The sequence below is a fragment of the Sinocyclocheilus grahami genome, unplaced genomic scaffold (assembly GCF_001515645.1).
Source record: "Sinocyclocheilus grahami isolate Dianchi unplaced genomic scaffold, SAMN03320097.WGS_v1.1 scaffold97.1, whole genome shotgun sequence".
NCBI lineage: Eukaryota > Metazoa > Chordata > Actinopteri > Cypriniformes > Cyprinidae > Sinocyclocheilus > Sinocyclocheilus grahami.
In genome coordinates, this window is record NW_015505276.1 from 1,943,388 (window position 1) to 1,952,263 (window position 8,876).

At 35.9% G+C, this 8,876-nt stretch overlaps 1 long non-coding RNA gene across 1 annotated transcript; it reads right to left on the reverse strand.

The window, feature by feature from the left end:
* Positions 1 to 1,523: 1,523 nt before the first annotated feature.
* Positions 1,524 to 4,393, reverse strand: LOC107588015 (uncharacterized). Its single transcript, XR_001609531.1, has 4 exons — positions 4,349 to 4,393; positions 4,174 to 4,245; positions 3,352 to 3,592; positions 1,524 to 2,114 (listed from the first exon to the last, which is right to left on the reverse strand). It is a non-coding gene; the product is annotated as an uncharacterized lncRNA (long non-coding RNA).
* Between the last annotated feature and the right edge of the window lie 4,483 nt (positions 4,394 to 8,876).

Here is an 8,876-nt window from a genome sequence, read left to right on the forward strand (position 1 = left end):
CCAATTTATGAAAGGAAAAAAAAAAGAGCTTAATTAACATTTCCAAATGACTGCAACTATTTTAGGTTCTGGAGTGTCTGCTTTACAGCAGAATTTGGATGCATGGCCGTACCCAGACTTTGAAAATTAGTCAAGGCTTTATAATGGCAGTGAATGGCTGCCACGAGTTTGAAGCTCAAAAAAGTGCATCCATCCATCATAAACATACTCAACATGGCTCTGGTGGGTTAATAAAGGCCTTCTTAAACAAATAATATTTTACACTTTATAAAGTAAAATAATGAACTTTAGGGTCAAACAGCCATACAGATTATACACCCCGATTCGACTGGTGATATGATCGGGGTTGGTGTTAAAGAATTGTGTTATAATAACCCCTACAAATACAACTCATTATATACACTATAAACACTTTAAAGGAGACAGACATGTAGATGTTTGTGAAAGATGTTTTCTCTGTTTTGGAGGGATGATTATTTTTAAATCATACCCTATTTATTGCATCAAAATGTGTTAATACTTTACTATATTTAAGGGTGGATAATTTTATCAGCTGTTTATTGCAACAATACGCAACTACAATAACTGTGTCTAGTGCTCTTATGAAAATGTATAGCATGATTTGTGAAAATGTAACTATACTGAATGCCATGGCAATGATGGCATAGACTTCTTCATGCTAGTTTTTGCATATTTAATTTCATTCTGTAACCTATTGTTCTACAGATCTGTGTGTACTAGTGTTAAATGCTACTGTTTTTGACAGCGTTGATAACGTTTATGACAGATAATATCATGATAATTTTTGCGTTTCCCTTACCGAATGTCTTATACTGTCAGCAAAAACCTGTCCATGGGCATTTTTGACTGCTTTCAAATTTAAGTGCCTGCGACCAGCAGTGTTGCCAGATATTGATACAAAAAATAAAAAATAAAATAAAAATTAAACCAAAATTATTTTCAATCTTTTGCAAATAAGATAAGATATCGCTGACTCTAAACTGCAACTTCCTATTTTATTAACTTTCTAAAGTGTTAAATTAAGTGGAAAAGACAAGTCCAAAAACGCTTATAATAGCTGGATCTGGCTACACGGAGGCTGCGCCGCGCCCTCACTCAACTCTCTCAAGCCACATTCACTCCGTCAGCGTCTCGCAGCGATCATTTTCATACCACGGACGCTAAACATTCTTGCAAACTGTCTAAACTGAATTATACATGTCATGCAGGCATTCATATGAGGAGTTTAACAGAAAATTAGTCATTCAAAGAACAAATGTTATTTTTGAACATGAAAAATTTACCGAGGTCCGGACATCGGTGGCCTCATACACTCTAAAAAATGCTGGGTTGTTTCAACTCAACTTTGGGTCAAATATGGACTAACCTAACTTTTGGGTTAAAAATTTTATAAAAAAATGTAACCCAACAGCTGGGTTAGTCCATATTTGACCCAAAGTTGGGTTGAAACAACCCAGCATTTTTTTGAGTGTAGCTGGTTACGGGCCTATTTGGATGGCCTCTTATTTTTTAAGTTTGCATCACTGATTCTGTTTCCTTCCTGTTTAGTATTGTGCAAAGTATATTGTATAAAGCTCTACATAAACAAAGTACTTGGATTAGAGAGTACAACTATTTAACACTACTGTCTTTCAAAATGGAATTACATACTGGAAAGGTACAGTCACATTAGCAAAATTTTGCAGACAAAAAAAGGCCCATTGTCATTGCATGTTGTTAGCTCATACAGAATTAATTTTCAAACCAGACATCTTCCTGTTGGTCAATTCAACACGATGAATTTGTGTTATCAACTTGAACTGAAATCTGCCTGGGGAAATCTTTTGCTCTCAAGAAAATTCCTTATAACTTGGTTTCCTATTCGAAAATGGAAATTTTAGTCAGTTCGTTCTGGGATTACCTTATCTGCTAAGGATAAATGCAGTGCTGCATCCTTTTTGGAACAGCATCGGGATTCGTATTGGGGGAACGCTTATACATGTTGCAGATCACTAGGTTTTGGAACAGAGCAAATGTCTTTGTTTCCTTTTTAATTTGAGAAGGCCACCATTGGATGAGAGATCTGGAATAAATGGTCCACAGGAGACTGTGTTCTGAAAAAGAAAGAAAAACAGTAAGTGGATGAGAAATTTCAGCAAGTCACCTTCACATAATCTGAAATAACAGTGAAGCTGTAATATAATAATATAAGAGCTGTAACAGCAGAGCACAGAAGTGCTATGTTTGCTATGTTAACAAGATATACCTGGTGGGCTTTTGAGTCTAATAAAAATTCATGTTGCAGTTCTTCTTTAATCATGTTTACACACACACACACACACACACACACTTTAGGCAATCGGAACACGATCTTACACTTGAGACATAAACATTGTATAATAGTATACCATATATTCAGACAGATGGCTCACTCACATTTTTTTTTTAAGTCTAAAGATAAGCAATCATTTGAAGTTCACTTTAATTAGGATAGCACCAAAGTAAAGTTTTTTTACCTTGTAATTAGAATTTGTACCAGTTTGTCCGATTTGACTCCTCTAACATTTTTTTACTTACAGTACTTACTTAATTAATTAAATAATTATTATTTGATTTATTTTGAGGAGCTACTGCCTGTCTTGCCTCCTATTTACCATGCAAAAGGGGTTTGTATTTATTCATTTATTTGAAATAAAAAAGTATTTTAATTTGACTGAGACTGCACTTGTTTGATCAAAATTACAGCAAAAATATGCTGTAATATTATCACAAATTGAAATAACTGTTTTTATTTGAAAATATTTTCAAACATAATTTATTCCTGTGATGGTAAAGCTGAATCCTCAGCATCATTCCTCCAGTCTTCAGTGCCACATGATCCTTCAGAAATCATTCTAGTATTCTGATTTGCTGCTCAAGAAACATTTCTTATTATTATCGGTGTGGAAACCGTGATACATTTTATGCATGATTATTTGTATTACGTAATACAAGATTATTTAATTAATGTTCTCGTTTACACTTTATTTTAAGGTGTCCTTGTTACAGTGTAATTATACATTTAAGAACTGAGTAATATTAATTAACTACATGTACTGTATGGTTAGGGTTAAGATTAGGGTTTGGCTTAGGGTTACTTGCAAGTAATTATGCATAATTTATTGTTATTATAATAGTAAGTACACGTAAGGATACCTTAAAATAAAATAAACATTTTGAAATGTCTTTACTTTCACTTTTAATCATTTTAATGTGTCCTTGCTGAATAAAAGTATTTTTTTCCCCAAAAAAATTCCCAAACTTTTAAATGGTAGTGTAAAGACATATAAATGAGTCATTCTGGGTACTTACAGACAAACATTCGAATACACATGCCACACATGGCAACCACGCTGGCGATGTTAAGAGCTCGACCGCACTCTGGACTCATCAGACAGTTCTTGGTGCTAATGCAACATCTGCAGCAGCAGCCCTGCCTGTTATCAGCAGTGCGGCTCTGACTAGTGTTGCTCGTGTGCTGCTCGGTTATAGCTTCTTCATAGGATGGTGGTGGTCTCTTGTAATCCTCCTCCATGGCTGGTCTCCTGCAGGACTGAGGGAGGATGAGACAGTTACGCTGTCACTCACGGATGCGGAGAATCAATCGATTATTATGTTCCAGTATCTGAGAACAGCCTTTCATTGTCATTAACTGATATGGAAATAAATCAATGCTCTATGGATCACGTAAGCTTTATCTGAACTCTGTTGACATGGAGAATGCACAAGTCAGAATGTTGTTTTGAACAATTAGCTAAACGTGACGGTGCTCGGTTGTTTTTTTGCATTTGGCTTTCGGTGATGACTTAAACGGGTGCAACGAGTGACGTAGTTGTGAGATGAATGCGTCGGTATTAAGCTCAGTCCTTCTATAGAGCAGAGCTCAAGGGCGAAATGTCAGCAAAATCATTCAAAACAAGCACTGAGTTCCTCCTAGTCATCTGTTCCTCTTTCACAGACTCACAGCTTAAAGCTCTTAAAGAAGTAGAACGGAGGACGCTTTTATTAAACAAAACTTTTCACACCAAAAGATCAGATCCAATCAAATAATTTACCCAAGGACAAGGCTGCAGGCGATGGATATGTTTCAGATTACTCAAATTACCAGAGAACTGCCATTTCAATTCAATGTACCTTTGTCAAGCGTCTTCAGACTTTTTTCTTCAATCTTCCTCTCTTCTTCAGTCCCACTTCTGTTTTTTTTTTCTTGAAATTGAGAAGAAATTAAAATCCTCAATCACTGCACTGCCACAAAAGGAGAAAAGAGCATAGAAACGACATTCTCTGCTTCTCAGATGATCTTGTTTACCTCTTTTGTAGCTCCTGTCCTCTTTTCACCTTTTAAAAGTCACCGTCAAATGTAAATTATAGTTCAGTAAGTTCTTTCAAATGTACCCAAGTTGTCTTTCTCGTGATGTTGACAGGGCTGATCTGACGCACGCCTGGGTGGACTCCTAAATATAAATACTGTACCTCTGTGACGGCGCATTCCACAGGGTGTGCAAATCAAGTTTTTCCAGCCTGTCCTCTGAGAGTCAGTCATTCTGGAGCATACCACGTCAAGCAAAGCCTTTTTTATTTTGCACGATTGCGCAAGGGGTTTTACTTTTGAATAGATCCTCTAGATACATTTAACAGATGGCACTTGTGTTCACAGAATCAGTTGTATTTGGCGAATAAATATATACAGTAGTGTACAATACAGTGTATACGCAATATAGCACAGGCTTTATTACAGAGGTAGCAAATGATCTACAAATGCACTTTCAATGAACTTCTTTCATGTTTTTCAGTCTCTTGCTATACAGAGAATGGCATCATGAAGTAGGAGTCAGGTCTTCATCCAGCCCATTAGTTTACATTACATTTATCAGATGATCTAAATCTCCTGGCCTTCTTCCAAATGAGAACCTATAAAGAAAGAAAAGAAAGAAAATAAAAACATTACGTAAAATTTTAATAATTCTTATATTACTCATGCTTTTTTTTTTATCAATTCTGTGACAAAGAACTGCGTTTATTTGGCATCTCTTTCTTTCTCTCTCTTTTTTGGCAACATAAATGTCTACTGTCACCTTTGATCAATTGCTATATCGAGGGGTGAGAACCAGAAGGGTGTAAGTGACATTTTTGGTGAAATTGAGATATATGTATATCAAATGAAAGCTCTTAATGAGCTCTTTCTACTGGCAAAAGTACTGTCAGTTTTATTATTAACAATTGAAATCAGTACACCAAGTCAGATCAAACTATGGGAACATTTTTTGTTTTGGCTCTCCTGTAAAGTTGGTGAAATGTCACTTATGCCTTTCTGGTTCTCACCCCTCGATATATAGGTTAACATGTACTGCTGAATGTACTGATAAGCTTTTATGGTAAACTAAGATATATTTTAATGCCATTGTTATTGAAACTTGTATGTCATGTATTTAAATATTTTTGTAAGCACACATTAGTAACGATGAAGTTTGCAATTTAGTTCCACTTTATTTTCAATAACCCACTTCTGCTAACTATAAGTAACTTTGCAACTACTTGTGAACTAATTCTCATACTGTTAGTTTAGGGTTAGAAGAATAGAAGAATAAGTTGACATGCACTTGCAAAGTTACTTATAGCTAGCAGAATGTCTAAAGTGGACTATCAAAATAATTGTTACCAAATATATTAACTTTTAAAGATATTTTCAAATAATACACTACAGTTGAAACATCTCTTTCTTTCTCTCTCTTTTTTGGCAACATAAATGTCTACTGTCACCTTTGATCAATTGCTATATCGAGGGGTGAGAACCAGAAGGGTGTAAGTGACATTTTTGGTGAAATTGAGATATATGTATATCAAATGAAAGCTCTTAATGAGCTCTTTCTACTGGCAAAAGTACTGTCAATTTTATTATTAACAATTGAAATCAGTACACCAAGTCAGATCAAACTATGGTAACATTTTTTGTTTTGGCTCTCCTGTAAAGTTGGTGAAATGTCACTTATGCCTTTCTGGTTCTCACCCCTCGATATATAGGTTAACATGTACTGCTGAATGTACTGATAAGCTTTTATGGTAAACTAAGATATATTTGAATGCCATTGTTATTGAAACTTGTATGTCATGTATTTAAATATTTTTGTAAGCACACATTAGTAACGATGAAGTTTGCAATTTAGTTCCACTTTATTTTCAATAACCCACTTCTGCTAACTATAAGTAACTTTGCAACTACTTGTGAACTAATTCTCATACTGTTAGTTTAGGGTTAGAAGAATAGAAGAATAAGTTGACATGCACTTGCAAAGTTACTTATAGCTAGCAGAATGTCTAAAGTGGACTATCAAAATAATTGTTACCAAATATATTAACTTTTAAAGATATTTTCAAATAATACACTACAGTTGAAATTACAATCAAGTTCTTTGCTTTTGCTTTATGTTGGGCAACACATAAAAACAAGTGTACTTTAAAGTATGACAAAAGATTATTAAAACAATCATTTAAAATGATTTAGACTTGTAATTTGACATTATTATAAAGTGCGCATTTTAAAAGAAACATAATGAAATCATACTCTCTGAAATCATAAGATTTGTATTATCTGCATGTACAGTTTTCATGCACTTTTAAGATTTGAAGTACAGTACAAGTGCACATTCAATACAATAAAGTGCATTTCTTCTTCACACAGGTGATAATGTAAATAAATAATGTAAAGTGTTACCAATAGCTTGGAATATGCCATCAAATTCTAACATTGGAGCCACAGCAATGTACTAGTTAATATACTCATGGTGGACCTAACACATGTGCACTACTCATTTGTTACTCCACCTACTTTCTCTTGGTTTCTGTGTAGATCTGGGCTGCTGGGTGGTCAGAAAGTCAGCGCAGGAGTCGGCAATCGTGGTGCACGTGTAACACAGCGTGTAGCTGCAGTCGTCTGGGCAGATGAGACAGCAGCCGTCCAGACAGAACTGACAGCACAGGTTACAGCAGCGATCCACACAGGGCTCGTCCCGGTGACAGTTGTCCCCACAGCTTTCCCTGCATTCAGGACAAGGGCCAGACATTCCACTGCAGCTCTGTCCCATGTCTGCTCGAGTTAAACAGTCTCTGCTGATCACAGCAGCCCTCCGACCAAAGAGAATCCCAAATGTGACATAATAAGTGCATTCATGAGTGCGTCATTAGGGGACTGCGTGAAAACGCCAATTTGTCTGCTCATTTTAACTTTCCATGAGCTGAAGAAAGGGATGACAGGCTGTGTTTATTAGCAGTGAGCTTATAAGCCTCAGGGTGGCCCGGGCCACCCCTCCTTCTGCGCTGAGTCAATTATTAGACAGTGTCCCGTGATTAGCAGCTCAACAGAGAACAGTGTTGAGTCCGTCTCCCCTCAGGACGACTGTAGATTGGCTTGCAAAACAGTCGCTTGGGAACTGTTCTGTGTGCTCACATATATACTTTCGCTAAATGTCCGGCTTTTGGCATATGTAGCATAATAACCCACAAGAGACGTCACATTTGAACCAGTCTATATGGGCCGCTTTATCTTATCACAAGCAAGCCCGAGATAATGACGACTTGGGGTACGTTTATTCACCTTAAGCACAGAACAGTGTCAGCAGAATGGAGTATGGGACACGGGACACATTTTCTAGTCCTGACTGCACATTTACATTTTAGGTTGGGGTTAATCGTTTTTTGAAATAACAATGAAACCTTAAGTACTACCATTTTCTGTATCTGCCAAGGTTTTGAATGACCAACTTTCTAAATACATTCATTCAGGTTCTAAATTAATACACATTCCTTACAGACTGAAGGACTTTTCATTTTTTAAAATTTCTTTATTATATAAAAAATTCAGCTGGCACATTTTGAACAGAGCCATAGAGAATATTTTACACTGAAAAGCAAGTAACTACCACTCCTAAAAGATGATAAACAAATAATTAAACAAAGGATGAATGATGCTTTACGTTGCATTCAATTTATATATGTTTATCAGTTCATGATTTCCACTGAGAATCAAACCCTTGATGTTGACGTTGCTAGAATATCAGTGAGTCAGTTATTCTCACGTCAGCCCCACATCAGGAGATTCTGGTTCTATAAAATCAAAGACATAAATGTATTTTGACAATATAACATTCAGAGCCGATCCTCCCTCTACGCAAAATACGCAAGCTGCGAAGGGCCCCCGAAACACCAGGGGGCCCCCTTGCTCTCAAAGCTTATTTAATTTTAGTTTAGTTTTTGAATTTGGCCAGCGGTTATGAAAACATGAATGATCATTTATTTTAATGTGGTGCGCTGTTGCCCTATGCCAGTGTTGCTCCACCCTTTTTGTCTTGTGTATCTCCACAGCATCATAAGTAAGATTCTAGTAATGTTTACCAAGATATGTTTCAACATTTTTCAATAATGCTCTTTTAAACTAAAAGCAATATACAAGATACTGTATACAGTAGAAAAACAAGATACAGTGGAAACTCACCAAGTGAAGCAGTTTAAACATTTGGAAAATAATTTTCTTAAAAAATTTTAATACATTTCTTTTTGCTTGATTTTGGTCTGATTGGCTCAAAATCCACTTTTGACTGTTTTCACTTGTAAATGGTGCTTTATCCGTGCATATTTCTCTACTGATTCAGACGAGATGACTTTATTGATAAAGACTTGTATTTTTGCGGGAAGTAACAGTGTTAATGTTAGTGTTAATGATGGATCTGAGCTTTTCGCTTCAAAATATGTTAATTGATGGACTGGAGTTGTGTGAATTACTTGTGGATTATTATGATGTTTTTATCAGCTGTGTGAACTCTCATTCTGACGGCACCCATTCA